The sequence below is a fragment of the Dama dama genome, chromosome 18 (assembly GCF_033118175.1).
Source record: "Dama dama isolate Ldn47 chromosome 18, ASM3311817v1, whole genome shotgun sequence".
NCBI lineage: Eukaryota > Metazoa > Chordata > Mammalia > Artiodactyla > Cervidae > Dama > Dama dama.
The window spans coordinates 49768866-49793315 of NC_083698.1; positions in this window are offsets into that span (position 1 = coordinate 49768866).

Genomic DNA, 24450 nt, shown 5'->3' on the forward strand with positions numbered 1-24450 from the left:
ACCAGCTCAGGACTTACTATAATGTGTTCAGAAATACTAAAGGATGTTTCCAGTTGAATTTTATCCCTTTGAATTTGTTCCTCACTGCCTGCTCTGATTGCCCAATCATTTCTCCCTTTGTTCTGGTCTGTTTCTGCTAACATGACACCTGGCTGCCCAGGGTGGTCTGCTCCAGGTCTGAATCATTCAGCAAATATTTATTGAGCAACTGCAAGAAGCCAGACCCTGTCCTGGTTGCTAAGGATGCAGTTAAATAACACTGTCCCTTCTCTTGAGTTACCCACATTCTAGTGGTGTGGAAACAGCAATCTATTCCTCTTTCTTGACACATTTCTTGACCCCCCAGAAAACCAAAATGATAGCTTTAACAATGAACTGAAGAAAGCAAAGAAAATGCAGAAGACATGTCCTAAAAATAATAAATAATAATAAAAAAAAAAGATGAGATGGAATTACATGTGACATGTGAATGTCTCCAGGTTGTTCTAGAAGACTTAAAAAAGACAAAATTTAGTTGCTGTCAAGGGTCTATCAAAAACTAAAATATATTAAACATTTATTTGTAATATTTGAGATTAAAAAAAAAAAGATGAAATCTTATCTTAAGTTAGATTAGGGTCAGTAGTTTCTAAGATCCCATAGGACTCTCAGTTTTACTGAAAATCTGAGACGAGTTTTATCAGTTGGTACAGATTTCCCACCAATGGGAAACTGGTCCTAGTGGTATTAGATTTTCATTCTCTGTGGCTCTTGCCCTAGTCCCAGCATAGCAATGCATCATTCTCTTTTATCTCCAGGTATTTTTTCCTTTAGTTTTAATCTACATTAAAATGACTTTCTGATGTTTTCTCTCCCCTTCCAATATGTTCCCCACCACCCATAGCTCTTTGCTCTTCTGGCTTATTCTCATAGATTGTCTACTACTTTCCTAAGCCCACCCCCTTCTTATAATAAAGTTTGGCTTTTCTACCCACTGCTTCAAACCCATGGTGCTAAAGACTGCAATTACTTCTTCCTCATTCATTTTCTTCTCTTGGAAAAAAAAATTTTTTTTCCAATTACAAGCCCCCAGTGGAGGGAGTGTCACATGGACCATGACAATAACTGATTGAACCAAGTGTGAAAAACGGACTCAAACTGGGCCAAAGTGTGCAAGCTGAAGAACTGACATTGAGACACGTCAGTGTCAGGTAACAGCAAAGCTCTGACAGCAAGGTCATGGGGAGTCTATGCTGCAACTGAAGCTGCAGTGAGTCAGAACCACATGAAAAGTAAGATAGTCAGGGCCGAGGAGCCATTATGAAGGCCGTCATGAGAATATTAATGTTCAGACAAGGAAGAGAGATAGAGAGAGAGAGGGAGAGGGACTTTCAAATGAAATGTAAAGCAATAGGCAGGCCTCTGAGTAGGAATCATATGGTTTCAATTGTCAGATTTTCTTCAACTTTCACAGATCATTTGTTCCTTTTCGGCTCTGAGTCCTTTGGAGAATTAGAAGAAAATAAAATTTAAGTCATGAAAATCTAACTATATGTTTCTATTTATATTCTCAAGTACTAAAATAAGTACATATTTCATAGAATTAACTTGGGGAGTTTTCCCAATGAAATATTAATAATTACTCCTCCTGTCTCTGTTTATTTACTAACATGTAAACTGGGCAAGTTGCTCAGTGTCCCTATGCCTCTATTTTCTTCATCTATAGAATGGGAATAAAAATATCTGTATGCATACTAAGTCATTTCAGTTGTGTCCAACTCTTTGTGACCCCGTGGATTGCAGCCCCTCAGGCTCCTCTGTCCATGGAATTTAGGACTTTGTGAGGGTTAGATGAGGTGACATATAAATAAGATAGCACACATAAAAGGCTCTCAGTGCCTAGCTCTTGGTTAAGCACACCAGAAGTTCTAGTTAATAATTAGGCACTTTGGGGGGCTTTGCATGTGTGCTCAGTTGTGTCCAACTCTTTGTGACCCCAGGGACTGTAGCCCACCAGGCTCCTCTGTCCATGGAATTTCACAGGCGAGAATACTGGAGTGGGTTGCCGTTTCCTACTCCAGGGGATCTTCCTGACCTAGGGATTGAACCCACATCTCTTGCATCTTCTGCATTGGCAGGCAGATTCTTCACCACTGAGCCACCTGGGTTATCCACATCATTTTCATAATCAAGTTCACATCCACTGCCATTTCTTCACATCTTTCCTCTGTCGGGACATATTCTGTCTCCCAGCCTCTTGCTGCTGATTATGGACAATGGGTCAGCTCTCTTCCAGAGCATCTATACTCTAAAATGACCTATTTCCTCATTTTACTTTCCCTCATTCCTTCACCTACCAGCCCTACTCCCCACCACAATACCATTGCTTGAGATTTCACTTAGTGTCTAAGATGGAAGCAATCCTATTAAAGTAATTCACTTTAAAGATAGAATTTCTAAATTACTCAGGATTGGCCTCTTAAAAATAATACTTTTTAAAGAGATTCAACTTCAAAAAATTTCGCAGAATATAAAGAGAGAATGAACTGTTTCTGTAAGATTTTAAAGGAAAGACTGATTAAAATTGTTTCTAAAATGAATTGAAATACATGTTACAGCCCATTTTAGAGTAGTGTTACATTTATGACATCTCTGAACAGTGCAGTGTTCTGGACCAGTGAATTGAATAGTTTCTTAAACTTTCTATTTCAGTTCCAAAACTAAAAAGTAAAGGGATAAGGACTCCCTTATATTTTCATGCAAGCTTTTGCTAAATCACCAGATAGGTGGAGAGGAGGTGTTGTGGTATTACAGAATGGAAAGAGTTGAAATACATAGCACCACTAAACCCAGAATCAGATCCTGATTCTGACACTTATTTACAATATGGCCTTGGGCGCTTACAGTCTTTTACCCTGAGTTCCTCCTGTTTAAAATAGTAACAGTATTGTTCATTTGATGTTGTATTTTTATTAATATTTTCTGATTTTATTATTAGTCTAAAAACTGGCAAATACCACAGCAGTTAGCTGCTATTATTCAAAAGTGAATTATCATAATATTGAAGGTATATATATATTGGGTAACCAGAAGCTATGTGGATTAATTTTTTCAAATCTCTATGAGTAGCCCAAGTATAATATCACTGCACTCCACACTTTGAAGTTCTGAGACATTTGGTGACATTTATGTCTAACACAGTACGGCAGGTATAGCTTATATTTAATAAATGCTTTCTGATTTATGGATGCTGACCTGATGACTTCATTTGCCAACACTGTCTATAATCTGGCATCTTTGTTAACGGTAAGGAGATTTTACTACAAAATTTTTGTTGGCAGTGAAAGACAATACATTTTTTAGTATTATATAATAAAATAGAAATGCAAAAATTTAAAGCCTTATAATCCATATGGCATTCATTTTCATTTTCTGGCTCTGTGAGTTACAAAAACCCAAACATCTAAGTTATATAAGTGTGGATTTCCGTATTTTTATTATAACCTTTTATACAATTAACACATAAGAATATTCTCGTTATAAAATTGAGTGAGTTGAGAAGTATATCTAGAGCAGCCCTTCAGCATTGCCTCTGCACTCCCATTTGCTTTCCCAAAGTACATTAGGGTTTAAAAATATTTATTTATTTATTTGGCTGCCTGGAATCTCAATTGCAGCACACGTGGATCTCTGGGGTCTTCATTGCAGCATACAGGCTCTTTGTTGTGGCTTAGGCTTTTCTAGTTGTGCCTTGCAGGCTTTGTTGCCCCAAAACATGTGGAATCTTAGTTCCCTGACCAGGGTTCGAACCAGTGTCCCCTGCATTGATGGACCACCAGAGAAGTTCCACAAAGTACATTATTAATAGTTTGTGTACACCCTTCCAACAGCTTTCTAGGCATTTATACAAGATCACATACATTTTCAGAAATGGAATCAGACGTTTTATATAATTTTGCAACTTCATTACAAAAACAAAAGAACAAATTAGTGTCTATGAATCTGGCATGTCAGCATGTAAGTTTTATTTATAACTATGGGTTAATATATCATAGTATTAATGTATCATAATTTAGTTAACCCTCAGTTGAGTAACATTTGAATAATTGCCTATAACTTGCTCTTAAAACAATGTTCCACAAATGTTCCTGTTCTTCTTTTTTGGTAACCTGCTTTGGGATTTATTTAATTTTTATGTATCAGAAGTCCTGAAAAAGTGACGTGGACCTGAATATTTTTAAAAAGAATTTTTAAACAACTATATTGAAGTATAATTGATGTATAAAAGCTGCAAATGTTTAATGAGTAATTATTCAACGAGTTTGAATATATGCAAACACCCATGTGACCATCACTTCAGTCAAGGTAGTGGGTATATGAAACCTCCCCACACCTGGAGTTTCCTTGTGTCTGTTTGGATTTTTTGCTGTAAGAACACGTAATATGAAATTTACTCTCTTAATATATTTAGAAGAGCATGATACCATATTTTTTGATTATTGTTGTTTCTGAGTCACTCAGTTGTGTCCGACTCTTTGCGGCCCCATGGACTGCAGCATGCCAGGCTTCCCTGTCCTTCACCAACTCTCAGAGCTTGTTCAAACTCATGTCCATTGAATTGGTGATGCCATCCAACTATCTCATCCTCTGTCATCCACTTCTCCTCCTGCCTTCCATCTTTCCCAGCATCAGGGTCTTTTCTAATGAGTCAGGTCTTTGCATCAGATGGTCAAAGTATTGGAGTTTCAGCTTCAGCATTAGTCCTTCCAACGAATATTCAGGATTGATTTCCTTTAGGATGGACTGGTTGGATCTCCTTGCAGTCCAAGGGACTCTCAAGAGTCTTCTCCAACACCACAGTTCAAAAGCATCAATTCTTTGGCACTCAATCTTCTTTATGGTACAACTCTCACATCCATATATGACTAATGGAAAAACCATTGTTTTGACTAGATGAACATTTGTCCACAAAATAATGTCTCTGCTTTTTAATATGCTATCTAGGTTGGTCATAGCTTTTCTTTGAAGGAGCAAGTGTCTTTTAATTTCATGGCTGCAGTCACCATATCTACAGCGATTTTGGAACCCAAGAAAATAAAGTCTGTTACTGTTTTCATTGTTTCCCCATCTATTTGTATGAAGTGATGGGACCGGATGTCATGATCTTCATTTTTTGAATGCTGAGGTTAGGCCAGCTTTTTACTCACTTCTTTCACTTTCATCAAGACCATAAGTGTGATGTCATCTGCATATCTGAGGTTATTGATATTTATCCCAGCAATCTTGATTCCAGCTTGTGCTTCATCCAGCCTGGCATTTCACATGATGTACTCTGCATGTAAGTTAAATAAATAGGGGGACAGTATACAGCCTTCACATCCTCCTTTCCCAATTTGGATCCAGTCCATTGTTCCATGTCCAGTTCTAACTGTTGCTTCTTGGCCTGCATACATGTTTCTCAGGAGGCAGCTAAGGTGGTCTGGCATTCCCATCTCTTGAAGAATTTTCCACAGTTTGTTGTGATCCACACAGTGAAAGGCTTTAGTATATGCAATGAAGCAGAAGTAGATGTTTTTCTGGAGCTCTCTTGCTTTTTCTGTGATCCAACAGATGTTGGCAATTTGATCTCTGGTTCCTATGCCTTTTCTAAATCCAGCTTGAACGTCTGGAGGTTCTCAGTTCACATACTGTTGAAACCTCGCTTGGAGAATTTTGAATATTACTTTGCTAGCATGTGAAATGAATGCAATTGTGCAGTAGTTTGAGCATTTTTGGCATTGCCTTTCTTTGGGATTGGAATGAAAACTGACCTTTTCCAGTCCTGTGGCCACTGCTGAATTTTCCAAATTTGCTGGTATAGTGAGTGTAGAAATTTCACAGCATCATCTTTTAGAGTTTGAAATAGCTCAGCTGTAATTCCATCATCTCTATTGGCTTTGTTCGTAGTGATATTCCCTGAGACCCACTTGACTTCACACTCCAAGATGTCTGGCTCTAGGTGAGTGATCACACCATTGTGGTTATCTTGGTTATTAAGACTGTCTTTGTATAGTTCCTCTGTGTATTCTTGCCACCTCTTCTTAATATCTTATTCTTCTGTTAGGTCCACACTGTCTCTGTCCTTTCTTGTGCCCATTTTTGCACAAAATGTTCCCTTGGTATCTCTAATTTTCTTGAAGAGATCTTTAGTCTTTCCCACCCTATTGTTTTTCTCTATTTCTTTGCAGTGTTCACTTATTTGCATTATTCACAAAATTATTGTCCAAATATTCTTCTAGGATTGGTATATTCATAAGTGGAACTGCTGGCCCAAAAGGTGTGTATATTTTTAATTTGCATACACATTGCCAGTTTGGGAACCCCTTTTTTACCTTCCCACTTCTAGTTCTCATATACTTGCAATAATGCCTGATCTTTTCCCAAATTTCTAGAGTATCATGGATTTAGCAAAGGTACCAGGGCTCAGTGGAGTACACCTAAGGTCAGGTCAACTACACGGAACAACTCTGCCATCCATCCATTTATTGCATACATAGATGGGTTAATAAGGCCTGGAAAAAAACCAGATGTACTTTTTTAATTGCTAAATGTATAAAGAATTTCATACAATTTCTTCTACTCCTCTTGCAACTTGCTATGGGTTTCAAATATAAGGAAGGTTACTTTCTCTTTTCTGATTAATAATTTCAGAGGGAAATTATTTTTTTAATGTTTAGCTTACAGATATGAATACAGACATGTAGAAAAGCTTACCTTCCTTAAACATAGAATATGGATTTTTTTCAAATAGCATGGAATATTTATAAAAATGTCTATAATCATGTTTAAGGTAACAAAGAAAAATCAAAATATTCTTGTTCCTGATTTTAGGGGAAATGCTTTCAATTTTTCACCATTGAGGGTAATGCTTGCTGTGGGTTTGTCATATATAGCTTTTATTATGTTGAGGTATGTTCCTTCTATTCCTGCTTTCTGGAGAGTTTTAATCATAAATGGATGTTGAATTTTGTCAAAGGCTTTTTCTGCATCTATTGAGATAATCATTTGGTTTTTATCTTTCAATTTGTTAATATGGTGTATTACATTGATTGATTTGCAGATATTAAAGAATCCTTGCATTCCTGGGATAAAGCCCACTTAGTCATGATGTATGATTTTTTAAATATGTTGTTGGATTCTGTTTGTTAGAATTTTGTTAAGGATTTTTGCATCTATGTTCATCAGTGATATTGGCCTGTAGTTTTCTTTTTTTGTGGCATCTTTGTCTGGTTTTGGAATTAGGGTGATGGTGGCCTCATAGAATGAGTTTGGAAGTTTACCTTTTTCTGCAATTTTCTGGAAGAGTTTGAGTAAGATAGGTGTTAGCTCTTTTCTAAATTTTTGGTAGAATTCAGCTGTGAAGCCATCTGGTCCTGGGCTTTTGTTTGCTGGAAGATTTCTGATTACAGTTTCGATTTCCTTGCTTGTGATGGGTCTGTTAAGATCTTCTATTTCTTTCTGGTTCAGTTTTGGAAAGTTATAGTTTTCTAGGAATTTGTCCATTTCTTCCAAGTTGTCCGTTTTATTGGCATAGAGCTGCTGGTAGTAGTCTCTTATGATCCTTTGTATTTCAGTGTTGTCTGTTGTGATCTCTCCATTTTCATTTCTAATTTTGTTAATTTAGTTCTTCTCCCTTTGTTTCTTAATGAGTCTTGCTAATGGTTTGTCAATTTTGTTTATTTTTTCAAAAAACCAGCTTTTTGCTTTGTTGATTTTTGCTATGGTCTCTTTAGTTTCTTTTGCATTTATTTCTGCTCTAATTTTTAAAATTTCTTTCCTTCTACTAACCCTGGGGTTCTTCATTTCTTCCTTCTCTAGTTGCTTTAGGTGTAGAGTTAGGTTATTTATTTGACTTTTTTCTTCTTTCTTGAGGTGAGGCTGTAATGCTATGAACCTTCCCCTTAGCACTGCTTTTACAGTGTCCCATAGGTTTTGGGTTGTTGTGTTTTCATTTTCATTCATTTCTATGCATATTTTGATTTCTTCTGATTTGTTGGTTATTCAGAAGCATGTTATTTAGCCTCCATATGTTTGAATTTTTAATAATTTCTTTCCTGTAATTGAGGGATAAAAATTACTCAGGCTATATCCTCTTCTTTGAAAGCTAAATTTAGTTAAATAATCCTAAAATAAAAAGAGAACAGTGGCCATTATTTATATTGACATGTTTGTTGAACTTAAAGATAATGAACTTTATTTGCTATGTAGCACCTTACCTGCCTCCTGAGAAACCAGCATGCAGATCAAGAAGCAACAGGTAGAACTGGACATGGAACAATGGACTGGTTCCAAATTGGGAAAGGAGGACATAAAGGCTATATATTGTCATCCTGCTTATTTAACTTATATGCAGAGGACATCATGTCAAATACTGGATGAAGCATAAGCTCGAATCAAGATTGTCAGGAGAAGCATCAATAATCTCAGATATGCAGATGGCATCACCCTTATGGCAGAAAGCAAAGAGGAACTAAAGAGCCTGTTGATGAAAGTAAAAGAGGAGAGTGAAAAAGCTGGCTTAAAACTCAACATTCAAAAAATGAAGATCATGGCATCTGGTCTCATCACTTCATGTCAAATAGATGGGAAAATAATGGAAACTATGAGAGACTTTATTTTCTTTTGGGGGTCCAGAATCACTGTAGATATGGTGATTGCGGCCATGAAATTAAAATACACTTGCTCCTTAGAAGAAAAGCTATGACCAACCTAGACAGCATATTAAAAGGCAGAAACATTACTTTGTGGACAAAGGTCTGTCTAGTCAAAGCTCTAGTTTTTCCATTAGTCATGTATGGATCTGAGAGTTGGACCATAAAGAAGGCTGAGTGTTGAAAAATTGATGCTTTTGAACTGTGATGTTGGAGAAGACTCTTGAGAGTCCCTTGAACTTAAAGGAGATCAAACCAGTAAATCCTAAAGGAAATCAGTCCTGAATATTCATTAGAAGGACTGATGCTGAAGCTGAATCTCCAATATTATGGCCACCTGATGCGAAGTGCCGACTCATTAGAAAAGACCCTAATGCTGGGAAAGGATGAAGGCAGGAGGAGACGGGGATGACAGAGGACAGATGGTTGTATGGCATCACTGACTCAATGGACATGAGTTTGGGCAGCCTCCAGGAGTTGGTGAAGGACAGGGATGCCTGGTGTGTTGCAGTCCATGGGGTCGCAAACAGTCAGAAATGACTGAGTGACTGAACTGAACTGAACAAAGCCTTGAAAACAATTTTTAAAAAATTCTTTAAAAATTGAAAAGAAGTTCTAATAGAGAAAAATAGACATGCTTTTACATAAATTACTGTCTTTGGTAGATTAAGAAGGTTAAAGGAAATGGATATAACTTTTCTTGGATAAATTTGGGTTTGATATAAGATGATTTTATTCTTTTCTCATAGTTCCTTCAAGCTCAAGCTCAATTAAATTTTTCCCCACTAATGAATGACATCTTAGGTGCATCACATAGGTGAGTCACTGAGTCACAATGAAAATTGCAATCTAATAATTAAAATGTCCAGTCCAATGCAGTAACCAGAACTCCAAATTTCACTGAAAGTAAAGATCTCTCCCTTTCTCCAGACATGGGGAAGGGAAGGTGCTGGAGGGCTGGAGGTTGTGCTGGGAGGAATGGTCTGCCTTCCACAGCCTTTCTTTCTGGGCTTCCTTTGCATTTCCAGGCCTTTGTCTTGAGCCTTTTAAAACTTCCCAAGTAGTGGCTCCCCCCGAGAAAACTACTTGCCTTTTGAGAAACTCAGGCATCCTTTCTTTGCCAAGGATAGCTATTCCTAGGGCTCTGAAAAGAAAAAAAAAAAAAAAAAGACAGTTCCAGCCATTAATAATCTCTAAGGAATCCTCAGACATGATCGCCTCTAAAGGACATACTAAATAAGACTTGTGACAATTCCCTCAGAGCCCTTCTCACCTGACTGAGGTGATGGTAAAACTCTTCTCCATAGTCAGGGGAAGGAGTGGGGAAGTGTTATGGGGTCACAGAGATTTAAATACTTCTTCAGCTTCTTTATTCATCAAATTTGTGGTTATTTGGTGTAAGGTGAGGGGATAAAAATGAACCTTGTCTTTAAACCCTTTGACACTTCATTTGACATTTGTTGCTGAAGGTGTATGGTTACCAGGGAATATTCACCTTCTGTGGGGTCTGAAACTGCTACAGTTTTTCAGGAAAGTTAAGAAAAAGGATACAAACAAATGCAAACAATGCAAAATTAAGAAGTAATGTGAATGTTCAATAAAGTGAAAAGAAACCATAACTTATTACCAATTTTTTAAGTTTACAAATACCTTCAACCTCACAAAATAAACAATAACATTTTTATTGACTAGCTGCCTGATACATCTCTAAAATACCTTTTTTGTTAACATTTTTGACAGCATATTTTTCAGTCTTCTCTTCATATGACAATGAGTTGGCAGCAGATATTTGGAAATAGCTCCATTTCAATAGATATATTAGAAAGTCATTTCAGTTCTTTCTCAGCATGGTTAGTTAAATCTATTTTTTGTTATAATTTATAAAGTTTCTTCCACCTTTACAGTGTTTTATTGGAACTGCCATGTGAATTTTTGAAATTCTTAAAAATTGGGAAAACCGCTATAAAATTTCTTGCACATATGAGCTATAAGATTTCAGGGTGTTTCCAGTTTCTGGTGCAGCGATTAATATTAAATACTTTTTCAAACAGGCATTATTCATTAATAATGCAGTAAAGGAGAAAGTGTTGTGCATGTGAGGAGCCCCAGAAGCTTAATCTTCATTAATCTGCAGTAAATCCACCATGACCTGCTAATGTTGGAAGAACTGGTTTGGCTTGTATCATCTAAGTCATCCAACCCCTTGATTTCAGATATAAGAATTCTCGGCACCTAATCTATTGTTTTTAGCCTTTAAGAGCTCAATTGAAATAGAGACTTTAAGTGGTATTGCCTAATAACGTTGAAGGAGGAAATAGGCTCCATCTTGAAAGCAGGACCCCATCTTGGGCCGGACTGTGAACTTTGAGATATATGCCCAGTATCTATGGAAATGACATACCAACTGGAAAACCAGGCCCCCTGGATGGAAGAGCCCCAGGGCTCATCCCTAGACTCTCCATTGCCTAAAATAATACCCTAATTATCTGTGTAACCAAATAGAATCATAAATTCTACTATGCTTATTGGGGTATGACCACAGGCCTATAGATATTGTCCACTGTTAACTACCTACGCTTAAGGCATATGAATCACGGATTAACTTTGTATCTTTTTTTTCCTTTGTTCAGATGAGTTTCAGGGAACTGGGGAAGGTGGGTTTGGGCATGTACACTTAGGGTATATAAGGTTTTTACAAAAACTGGTCGGGGTCTTTGGCTAAGAGGAGACTCTGCCTTGGGCCCGCTGGTGTAATAAACTGCACTCCACTATCTGCATTGTCTTTCTGAGTGAGTTTGTTTCCTGGAATTCGTGGCTACAACAATGTGTGACATAGTAATGTACAGGATCTGAATAAGAGAATTATGTTAGTTTAAAAGACTAAATCAATCTGTGCAATCTATAGACAGATAATAAGTATCTCACATTTCAAACATGGAACTTATACGACTTAGTAAGGGTTATAATCTCTGCCAATAAGGCAATAAATTTATAAATTCATTATATAGTGATATTAGAAAAGGTGCTCAGTTTATACACTGACAACTATTTTTCTCAATAAGTTTAAGGCCATGAAGAGAATAAAAATTTATAATTACTCAGGAAATAATGATGGTATTATTGAAGTCACTACATATAAAAGTTTATTGTAACTAAAAGCAAATTGAAAATATTTATATTTCTTATTAAATAGGAAGGATCAAAATAAACTATACATGAATTAATGAATTAATCAGTAATGACTATCTTTCACAAGGGTTTGCTTTGTTTTCTGAAAGAAAGGTGAAAGATAGCGAGAAGGTAACAGGAAAGAAGGCCAGGGGTCTTCAAACGGAGGAAATAAGCTGCAAGTGTCAGACATTTTTTATCTCTCTCTTAAGCTGCAGGAGGAAACAAACAATGTTAGATTCTTTCCCCTCTTCTCAGATTTAAAAAGCGGTTTCTTTTAAAATTCTGTGTTGCCATAATGACACCTGGTTCCACCTGAACTTAACTTTTCTCAAACCTTGAGCTATCCAATGCATTTTTCTTCTGGAAATGTTTGTGTTAAGCTATGTTAATGTACTATGTATTTACCCTAGACTCTATCTTCAGGTCGGTTAGCCTAAAGACTCAGAACCAACTTGACAAACCAGTACACATTACTCATTGGAGAAGGAAATAGCAACCCACTCCAGTACGCTTGCCTGGAAAATCCCATGGGAGGAGCCACGTAGTCTACAGTCCATGGGGTCGCAAAGAGTGGGACACAGCTGAGGGACTTCACTTCACGTCACTCATACATTGTTCTCCTAATCTATGTTAATGAAACTATTTGCTTGGAAATCTGCCTTTCTTCAAGACTCATGTCAATTGTTTTATGGCCCGAGATGACTCACCTGGTGCCAATGTTATCTCAAAATGCACATTGTGGGCGAGGGGCCTGGTGCCATTCTCTGAGTTTTGAGACATTTCCTTTCTCTAATTAGCAGACTGCTAGTAGCTATATAACATCTGGCTAAGGACTAGCAATGGGGCACTCTTTCTGCCCCCCTTCTGATGTCTATGTCAGAAGCTTTCTCTCTTTTATAATTTAATGAAACTTTATTACACAAAACCTCTGAGTGACCAAGCCTCGTCACTGATCCCGGATTGAATTCTCCAGAGGCCAAGAATCCTGGTGTCTTTTGTGGTTCAGCAATAGTCTTTCAGTAGTTGCTCAGTCGTGTTCAGCTCTTTGTGATCCCATGGACTGTAGCCCTCCAGGCTCCTCTGTCCATGGAATTCTCTAGGCAAGAGTATTGGAGTGGTTTGCCATTTCCTTCTCCAGGGGATCTTCCTGACCCAGCAATTGAACTCCGGTCTGGTTGCAATGCAGGCAGATTCTTTACCATTTGAGCCACCAAGGTGTAAGGTATAATTCGGGCCGAGGCAGAAAAGGAGAGACGACCTCAACAGAAGTAGGTTACCTTTATTCAGGCGAGGAGTGGCGACAGTCGGCCTAACAACCAGGCTGAGCGCAAGAGGGGTCAGGGAGGCTCCATATTTAAAGGGAGGTTTGTGGAAGCAATAAGAGAAACATCAGGCGGGGTGTTTGGGGTATTCTTTAGTTGAGATGGCATTTGTAGTTGGGCAGGGGGTGATAAGTCTCTATGTAGGTGGTGGAAGGTTTCTGGACAGGGGATGATAAGTCCCAGATAGATACAACCGGCCTGGAACATCAGGGCGGGACCTAAAGTTCAGTTTTGTTTTCTCTGAAGTTAGATGATTCAGCAAGGGCCTTTGAGACTGTTGTTTTCTTTCTAGGCCCAAAGACTCCTTCACCAGGGAAGCTTTGTTTTCTAAATACACATAAACTTTGATGTCTAGGCACTTTAAGAAATAATGTGATCAAGCATGCATTAGCCTGTTTATGTGGAAAAACTTGTTTAGACAAGAAGACTGAACAGAAAGTTAGGAAAAACTATCAGGGGAAGTGTTTGTATTTTGAACTTATTTTATTGGACGTCTCTTGTTCACGACTTGGTGAACCTGGTACACACTTGTCTATTGTTATTGTTGCAGTTTCTCAGTCATGTATGATTCTTTGCGACCCCATGGACTGCAGCACACCAGGCTTCCCTGTCCTTCACCAGCTCCCGGAGCTTGCTCAAACTCATGTCCATTGAATTGGTGAGGCCATCCAACTATCTCGTTCTCTGTCATCCACTTCTCCTCCTGCCTTCAATTTTTCCCTGCATCAGAGTCTTTTCTAATGAGTCAGATCTTCGCGTCAGGTGGCCAAAGTATTGGAGCTTCAGCTTCAGCATCAGTCCTTCCAATGAACATTCAGGATTGATTTCCTTTAGGATGAGCTGGTTGGATCTCCTTGCAGTCCAAGGGACTCTCAAGAGTCTTCTCCAACACCACAGTTGAAAAGCATCAATTCTTTGGCACTCAGCCTTCTTTATGGTCCAACTCTTACATTCAAACATGACTAATGAAAAAACCATAGCTTTGACCATGCAGACCTTTATCAGCAATGTAATGTATCTGCTTTTTAATATGCTGTCTAGGTTGGTCATAGCTTTTCTTCCAAGGAGCAGGTGTCTTTTAATTTCATGGCTGCAGTTAGCATCTGCAGTGATTTTGAAGTCCAAAATAAAGAAAATAAAGTCTGTCACTGTTTCCACTGTTTCCCCATCTATTTGGCATGAAGTCAAAGGACTGGATGCCATGATCTTGGCTTTTTGAATATTGAGTTTTAAGCCAGCTTTTTCACTCTCTTTACTTTCATCAAGAGGCTCTTTAGTCCCTCTTTGCTTTCTGCCATAAGGGTGTTGTCATCTGCATGTTTGAGGTTATTGATATTTCTCCTGGAAATCTTGATTCCAGTTTGTGCTATCTATAACTGATAAATACATTCATAACTTCATTATGCTTGGCTTAGGTTAACTTAAATATGTATGGAATTGGGGAATATACAATTAGAGAAGGAAATGTGTGGGCCCTTGGAAACATGACATAAAACTTCCCATGAAAAATGTTTACAATACTTCTTGATGGAAACTTCAAGAAATATTACGGTATGAGAATATTGATTTCCTGTAGTTATGATACTTTTTCTTTCTGGGTTTTAATTTAAATGAGAGATAGATAAGATAGAGATAAGATAGATTTAGATAAGCCTGGTGGCTCAGATGGTAAGGCGTCTGCCTACAATGAGGGAGACCAGGCTTCGATCCCTGGGTTGGGAAGATCCTCTGGAGAAGGAAATGGCAACCCACTCCAGTACTCTTGCCTGGAGGAGCGTGGTAGGCTACAGTCCAGGGGGTCGCAAAGAGTCAGAAATGACTGAGTGAAAAAGAATCAAAAAGGAGAATTTCTTCTGTCATCTAAAGATAGATAAAGCCTTTAACTGTGTGGATCATAGAAAAATGTGGAAAGCTCTTCAACAGAATACCAGACTATCTTACCCGTCTCTGAGAAATCTGTATCCAGGTCAAGAAGCAACAGTTAGAACCCTGCATGGAACAACTGACTGGTTCAAGATTGAGAAAGGAGTATGACAAGGCTGTCTGCTGTCACCCTGTTTGTTTAATCTATATACTGAGAACATCATGAGAAATACCGGGCTGGATGAGTTACAAGCTGGAATTAAGATAGGCGGGAGCAACATCGACAACTTCAGATATGTGGATGATAACCACTCTAATGGCAGAAAGTGAAGAGGAACTAAAGAGCCTCTTGATGAGGGTGAAAGAGGAGAGTGAAGAGAGCTTAAAACTTAAATATAAAAAAAACTAAGGTCATGGCATCTGGCCCCATTACTTCATGGCAACTAGAAGGGGAAAAAATGGAAGTAGTGACAGATTTCCTCTTCTTGGGCTCTAAAATCACTGCAGATGGTGACTGCAGCCATGAAATCAGAAGATGATTGCTTCTTGGTAGGAAAATTATGACAAACCTAGACAGAGAAGACTCTTGAGAGTCCCTTGGACTGCAAGGAGATCCAACCAGCCCATCCTAAAGGAAATCAGTCCTGGATATTCATTGGAAGGACTGATGCTGAAGCTGAAGCTCCAATACTTTGGCCACCTGATGTGAAGAACCAACTCACTTGAAAAGACCCTGATGCTGGGAAAGATTGAAGATGGGAGGAGAAGGGGACGACAGAGGATAAGATGGTTGGATGGCATCATTGACTCAATGGACACGAGTTTGAGTAAACTCCAAGAGTTGGTGATGGACAGGGAAGCCTGGCGTGCTGCAGTCCATGCAGTCGCAAAGAGTCAATCATGACCGAGACTGAACTGAACTGAGACAGTGTTTTGAATAGCAGAGACATTACTCTGCTGACAAAGGTCACTATAGTCAAGGCTACAGTCTTCCCAGTGGTCATTTATGGTTGTAAGAGCTGGACTGTAAAGAAGGCAGAACGTCAAAGAATTTATGACTTTAAACAGTGGTGCTGGAGAAGACTCCTGAGTGTCCCTTGGACTGCAAGGAGATCAAACCAGTCAGCCTTAAGGGAAATCAATCATGAGTACTCATTGGAAGGACTGATGCTGAAGTTGAAGCTCTAGTATTTTGGTCACCTGATGTGAACAGCCGACTCACTGGAAAAGTTCTTGATGATGTGAAATATTGAGGGCAGAAGGAGAAGAGGGTATCAGAGGATGAGATGGCTGGATGGCATCACTGATGGAATGGACATGAACTGGAGCACACTTTGGGAGATGGTGAGGGACAGGGAGGCCTGATGTGCTGCAGTCACAGAGAGTCAGACATGACTGGATAACTGAAAAATACAAAGATAGAAGCAGACATATTGGCTATATTTTGTTTTTCTTTTTGCTTTGCATGTGTTTTTATAAGCTTTCTTATTGTTTTATAATGTTACACAGAGGTGTTGGATGTGTTTGTTTGCTCAGAGTAAAAATGTCTAATGTAGTTCTCTCACTATGATTTATTGTATGATTTATTGTAATTTATAGTTCTCTCACTATGATTTGTTGTATGATTTATTGTAATTTGGGAGACTTGGTTAGCTCATCACAAAAATGTTTTCAATAATAATGACACTTTCTTTTAAATTTAGACACATTGTGAAAACACTGAAATAATTGTGTTCAGTAAAAGTGTTATGCAAATATTAGATTATTTAACAATAACCCCCTAACTTCAGCCAAACCAGAAAATAGTGTTTCATGGGTCTTGAAAAGTTCTCATACATAGTTGGTGAAAGTGAAAATTGGTACAACCTTTGTGTAGTTGCCAGGATTTCTCCACCAAAATATAGAACACATTTGAATAGAATTCTTTGACCAAAAAACCACAATAATGATACATGTACAACATGAGAAGCTTATTGATGTAATACACAATATATTTTATAGGTAATCTGAAGTTGAGGCTTTTTTCAATGTTTATCTTTCAAAAATTCAGGTTGCCTTTACAATAGTCAAAAATTTTATTTCATATATCTGTGAGTTCAAGGTTCACTTCTTATTTCATTAAACTTCTTTAGTTTTGCCCACTAGTAGATAAATAATTCATGAAAATTATGTATTCTTTACATTTTAAACCACATCTTAATAATCCCATGCCATTGTTTTTACTGTGCTCAACTAATCGTTTGAACTTTTTCAAAGGAAGTAAACTTTAGACACAAGGCCTAGGCTTTCCCATGAAGAACATTTGGAGTCTTTTTAAATTTTAAGTACTCCAGGAAAAAATTAACAGAGTTTGGTAGATTTTTATCAGAAATTTTCTTTTTCAGATATTCAAGAATTTTCCTGTATTTATTTATTATTCTTAATGCAATTATAACATTATTTTTTGTGGTAAATTTAGCATCCTTTCTTTTATAAGAAAAAGATCGGGGGGCATACTTATGTTCTTAAATAGTCTTGATTTAAGGGTAGCAATTTTGAAAAATAAATCTACAGCTGTTTCTTACAGACACTTCAAACTCAGAAAGATGAAAGATAAACAAAGAACAATAGTGTTTTGAATCATATATTTAATAAAAAGAAAAAAAGGAACTGAAGCACTCCTACGCAAGCGCACACTGCCTGGATTGCAGGCAAAGCTGATGAAAGGCTGGGGTGGGTGACGTGCTGGCTGTGCAGTTTGCAGAGCTCAGGAGCCGACCTCCTGTCCTGGGCTGGAGGGTGAGTGAGGGTGGGCCGTGCCTACAGGCCACCGGCGCACAGCGGGAGTGAAACTTCCAACCGAAGGACAGAGGGAGAGATGGCTCAGCGACGAGGATTTACAGCTTCAGTTTCTTTTAACTCAAGAAAAAAAGCTAGAAAATTAGCAGCAGCTTAACAAGAAAAGGGCAATCTTCTCTCCGTAAATTTGGAAAGTGGCAAGCTAAGAGAGACAGAGTGGAGAGAGGGAGGAATCCTCTCAGGATATGTCATTCCTTTATGCAGAACCCTCCGATGGCTTCCCGTCTTCCTTAAAGTAAAAGTGCAAGTGTCTTCCTGGGCTCCCACCACCTATCTGACCTCACAGCTCACCAGTCACCTTGTCAGGACTGCCATGCCCTCCTTCAGGGGATCTTCCCAACCCAGGGATCGAACCCAGTTCTCCCATGTTGCAGGAAGATTCTTTGCCATCTGAGCCACCAGGGAAGCCGTTGTTCTCCTCACTGTGACTCAGATATGCCAATCACCTTCCCTGTCCCCGGCTTTTGCATTTAGATTATTTCTGCCTGGAGAATTCTTCCCCTCATAGCTTCCTGGCTCACTTACTCACTTTCTTCTGGTTCATGCTCTGTCACCATATCAGAGGTTCTTTTTGACTGCCCTATCCAAAACAGCAAGCCTTATAACTATTATGCTTCATTTTATTAAATCACATTTATTACCTGATTTATGTATGTTCTGTTATTTATTCATTGTTATCTCATTCCCACCAGAAAGTAATCTTCATGAGGCAGAAACTTTGTCTATTTTTTAAAAAATTATTTATTTTAATTGGAGGATAATTGCTTTTCAATATTGTGATGGTTTTTGCATGAATCAGCCACAGGTTTACATGTATCCCCTCATCCTGAACAGCCTCGCCCACCTCCTTCCCCACCCTATCCCTCCGGATTGTCCCAGAGCACTGGCTTTGTGTGCCCCATTTCATGCATCAAACTTGCTCTGGTTATCTATGGTAATATACATGTTTCGATGCTATTATCTCAAATCATCCTACCCTCATCTTCTCCCACTGAGTCCAGAAGTCTGTTCTTTACATCTGTCTCCTTTGCTGCCCTGCATGTAGGATCGTCGTTACCGTCTTTCTAAATTCCATATATATGCGTTAATATACAATATTTCTTTCTCTTTCTGAGTTACGTCACTCGTATAATAGGCTCCAGTTTCATCCACTTCATTAGAACTGACTCAAATGCATTTCTTTTGTATAACTGATATATTCCATAGTGTATAATGTACCATAACTTCCTTATCCACTCATCTGCCGATGGACATCTATGTTGCTTCAATGTCCTAGCTATTGTAAACAGTGCTGCAATGAACATTGGGGTACATGTGTCTCTTTCAATTCTGATATCCTCTGGGTGTATGCCTGGTAGTGGGATTGCTGAGTTTTATGGCAGTTCTATTCCTAGTTTTTTGAGGAATCCCCACACTGTTCTCCATAGTGGCTGTACCAGTTTGCATTCCCACCAACAGTGTAAAAGGGTTCCCTTTTCTCTACATCCTCTCCAGTATTTATTGTTTGTAGACTTTTAGAAGATGGCCATTCTGACCAGCATGAGATGATACATCATTGTGGTTTTGATTTGTATTTCTCTAACAAAGAGTAATGTGGGAGAAAATAATAGCAAACGAAACAACTGACAAAGAATCGTCAAAATATACAAGCAGCTCATGCAGCTCAATACCAGAAAACTGAACAACCCAATCAAAAAGTGGGCAAAAGAACTAAACAGACATTTCTCCAAAGAAGACATATAGAAGGCTAATAAACACGTCTTTTTTTTTTTTTTTTTCCACTGATGTAAACCTAGAATGGTGCTCACCACAGAGTTGACACAGAAAAATATGTGTTGAATATAGGAGTGAATTCTGATGTGGCACTCTGTTTCTATTCGGCAGAAACAACACTGTTAATTTTGTGAATTCACAACATTATGACATTCTCACCAACATCTTCCATAAGGAGGGAAGTGGATTGAGGAGGCATCCTTGGAAAGTCAGGAGAGAAATACAGGAAACACTTGAGTGCATGAGCTCTCACTGTAGGATCCCAGCAAAGGCAAAAATTCGTGCATTTCCAGGAATGTGTACTAAGTGGATAGAGCAGGAGAAGTTTGCACAAGTGAATGCATCCCTGGCTGGGTGCAGGGGTCCTGCTAAAATATATTTAATAACAGTGTTTCAGAAGGAAAACCATTTTTGTGACTTCATTTAAGCATTTCTTCCTTGGTAGCTTCAGTATACAGGAAATAGAACAAGAGATTTTAAAATCTCAAAATTCAGATCTTTAAATGTCATACCAAGAGATAAGGAGAGACTATCAAGCAGATTTTACCATACAGTGTCCGCAGTCATATTATAAAAGAACGAGATGTAAAAGTGTGATCCATCAATCAATAGCTGGATAAATAGATGAGAAACATGGTATGTGAAAGACAAAATGATGAACTCAGTCTGGAGGAAAATACCAAAGAATGGAAGACAATTTATGTGAGTGCCATGAGTTTATTAAAAAAAAACCAAAAAACTTAAAATTATGAAATAAAAAATAAATATGTAAGATGGCATTAAAGTAATAAAAAAGTAAGATGACATTAAGAGGGAGATTATTATGCTAAGTAAGCAAACTGGAACACTGCTGGAGTAAAATGGCAAAAGCAATACATACAACTGGAAATCTAAATTCTTGTACAGTGAAAAACCATATTTTATTTATTTGTTTTAAGCAGCTTCAGTTTGATTGTGAAATACTGAAAACTCATGAAACTTGCATTCACTGAAGAAAATGGTGACATAAACCAAAATCGTATAGTAAAACAAAGGGATATAATGAAGTAGAAAATAAAAACCAATAGGGAAGATATGTAATTATTCAAAGATTCTTGAAATTAATATTTATGGAACCCCCATTGTGTTCCAGAAATCTCATTAACTGCTCAACTTATCATACATTATTTTTGTAACAGATTGATTTCTTTCTTGGAGGAGAAGAGATTTGGACCTGATGGTGGAATCATTGGGAAATCATTTTTAATTGTGTTTCTTTATGGTGTTTAAAAGTTCCCAACTGACAGAGGGTGCTGTTTTAGTCCAGAGTGAGTTTGTCAGTGAATGTTGAGGTTCTCTTTGTGACTGAAAGATTTCTTGAAGTCTTCATGTTGGCATGGTGTCTTCTTTCTGTGGATCTTCAGGTGAGTGTACAGGGTGGAGTAGGGGGTAAATTCCTTAGTGCAGAGTTCATAATGGTATGGCTTCTTGCCTGCCTGGATTTGCTGATGAGCTTGGAGATCTGAAGACTGTCTGAAAACTTTGGGGCAGATGTTGCATTTGAAGGATCTCTCTCCTGTGTGTGTGTTCTGGCAAACTGAGGTTTATAATGAAAGCTTTTCTTTGCATATCCTACTTTCTTTCAGTGTCTGTGGCTTCTTTTCCAGTAGGATGACCTACAGTGTTCAGTGAAGGAACTGAATTTGGCCTGTGTTGTCCTGAGCATCTCAGGACAAATATATGGCTCCTTCTTGAGGTACTTCTTGGGAAATGGAACTGTTGTCCCATTTTTCTCTTGGAACTCTTTTGAGAGCCTTTTTTGTGTCCACTCTGAGTCAAAACTTCCCTTTCACGACCCTTCGAATCTGAGGCTCCTGAAATTTAAGTATTCTTGCTTCTTCCCCATCTTCCGTCAGGCCCTTCTCCAATTTCTGGTTGAGTCTCAGACCCTCCAGTGTACCCTTTTTTCAGGAATGGTCTCTGACAGGAGAATATTCTGTTCCTTCCGTCATCTGGATGTATCTCATTCATAGAGGGTTTGGGCTTCCTGAATACATTTCTCCCATTACCCATGTCACTGACCTCAACTTCCACCATCTGAACATTCAAATTTGCAGAAGAAATTTTTCTCCTTGTAAGGTGACCTTGGTCTATTTATTAGGTTTCTTTTTATTTCTTAGCATGTCCTTCGGGTCTTTGCAATTTTCCAAACCACTTTTCTTGACTAAGACCTGGAACTCCTGCAATGTGGAGATCCTAAACTGCTCCATCACCAGCTTATCTATAATCTTCTTGTTGGTTTGTAAACCTGGCCTCAGCCACAGATGACAGAGCTCAGAGAGTCTCCTCAGATCCTTGAAGGGACTGAATTCCAATAAGGTGGTAAAAGTTCTGAATCTAACATGCCAAGTTCCAAAGCTGTAGTCTTTTTAATGTGTTCCTTGGGATAGTACAGACAATGGCGACTCTGATCCAGGGCTGTCTTGGGGTTTTATATGACCCCATGAAAATGTCTGGTCTGTGGCTATATTTGCTGGAGCGTTTTCCAATATGACTCTGAGCAAAGTCTTCTAGAACTGGTGCCTAATTGAGATCTATCAAAAGGGATTTACCCTGGTTTTCCTTAGTAATAGATTCACTGTTTATTCAGGAATCTCCTTCAAGTCCTCTTACCTTCAGCTTCCTTGTGTCTGGGGCTGGATCTTAAACTGTGCCTTGGGTTGAAATGTCTTTATTTATATAGAGCTGTTAAAGTTCCTAGTCTCTCTTCCAATGATTGGGCATAACCTCATCAGCCCAGTGGTTGATTTAATGCCATGGAAGGAACCATTTTAGATGATCTGAGTGGATTAAATTTCCCATTGAAACTCCACCAAAAGAAAAAATAATTTGTTAAACAGTAGACTTTATTGTATTATTTATTGTAGATTTTTATTGATTGCACTGAGTGGCTACAAGATTGGTTTTTCTGGTCTAGTGAATTTTTTATCATATGTCTACAGTGTTCAAAGGAGTTAGGTAATATAAACCAAACCAAAAATTATTTTATTTAAAACCATATGACAAGACAAAGCGTGAGAAGAACATCACTGAGTAGGCATTTAGAAAAATACAAATTGTGTACCATAGAGAAAAAGAAAAACATATAATTTAGAAATTCTTATTTTTCCTAAGTGCCTAAGGCAGCATATCTTAACAAGTAAAGAACATGTAAGAAGTTGGTGGGCTGATATCAAATCAGTGATTTAATATAGCTAGAACAAAATTTTAATATAGTAATTCTAAGATTTTGAAGAATAAAGAAAGTTTAAAACATCATTAATATTCCTCATGTAACATTAATTGCTTTTCATTTTTCAATGAAAATGTGTGTATAAACCACATCTTCTTTATCCACTTATCTATCAAAGGGCATTTTGATTGTTTTGCTTTTGCTAACTTTGTTTGGGTAACTTTTTATTGTTTTATATTTTTTTAATTGGGGTATAGATGATTTATAGTATTAGTTTCAGAGTACAACAGTGATTCAAAATTTTTATAGATTATACTTCATTTAAAGTTATTATATTTGCCGTATTCATATCTTTGCAGTTTATTTATTTTTTATTTATTTATTTTTTTTTGCAGCTTATTCATTTTGTACATAGTAGTTTGTACCTGTTAATCCCCTGCCCCTATCCAGCCCCTGCCTCCTCCCTTCCCTCTCCCCACTGGTAACCATTAGTTTGTTCTCTACATGAGTCTCTTTCTGTTTTGTAATATTCACTCATTTATTTTTTAGTTTCCATATATAAGTGATAGCATACAGCATTTGTCTTTCTCTGTCTGACTTACTTCATTAAGCATAATACCCTCCAGGCCCATCCATGTTGTTGCAAATGGCAAAATTTCATTCTTCTTTATTTCTGAGTACTGTTTCATTGTATATATATATGTACCACATCTTCGTTATCCATTCATCTGTTGATGGACACTTATGTTGCTTCCATATCTTGACTCTTCTATATATGTTGCTGCTATAAACACTGGGGTACATGTACATTTTCAAATTAATGTTTTTGTTTTCTTTGGATATATATACACCCAGGAGTGGAATTGCTACATCATATTGTAGTTCTGTTTCTAGAGAAACCTCCATTGGTTTCCACAGTGGCTGCACCAACTTATATTGCCATCAACAGTGTACAAGGATTCCCTTTCTCCATATCCTTGTCAGCATTTGTTATCTGTGGTCTTTTTGGTAATAGTCATTTTGACAGGTGTGAAGAAATATCTCCTTGTGGTTTTGATTTGCATTTCTCTGATAATTAGTAATGTTGAGCATATTTTCATCTGATTGTTGGCCATCTGTACGTCTTCTTTGGAAAATGTCTGTTTAGGTGTCTTGTCCATTTTTTTTTTAATCAGGTAATTTTTTTTTGATGTTGAATTGCATGAGCTGTTTATGTATTTTGGCTATTAACACCTTATTGGTCATAAAAATTTTCTCCCATTCAGTAAGTTGTCTAAAAGCTTTTGTGTTTAATGAAGTCCCATTTGTTTGTTTTTGTTTTCTTTGCCTTTGGAGACAGATCCAAAAAAAAATATTGCTGTGATTTATGTCAGAATGTTCTGTCTGTTTTCTTCTAGGAGTTTTGTGCTTTCAGGTTTCACATTTATGCCTTTAATCCATTTTGAATTTATTTTTGTAAATGTCATTTTTTTTTTTTTTTTAACATATAGCTGTCCAGTTCCTAGCACCACGTATTGAAGAGACTGTCTTTTCCCTATTGTATATTCTTGCCTTCTTGAATTGACCATAAGTATGTGGGCTTATTTGTGGGCTTCTTATTCTG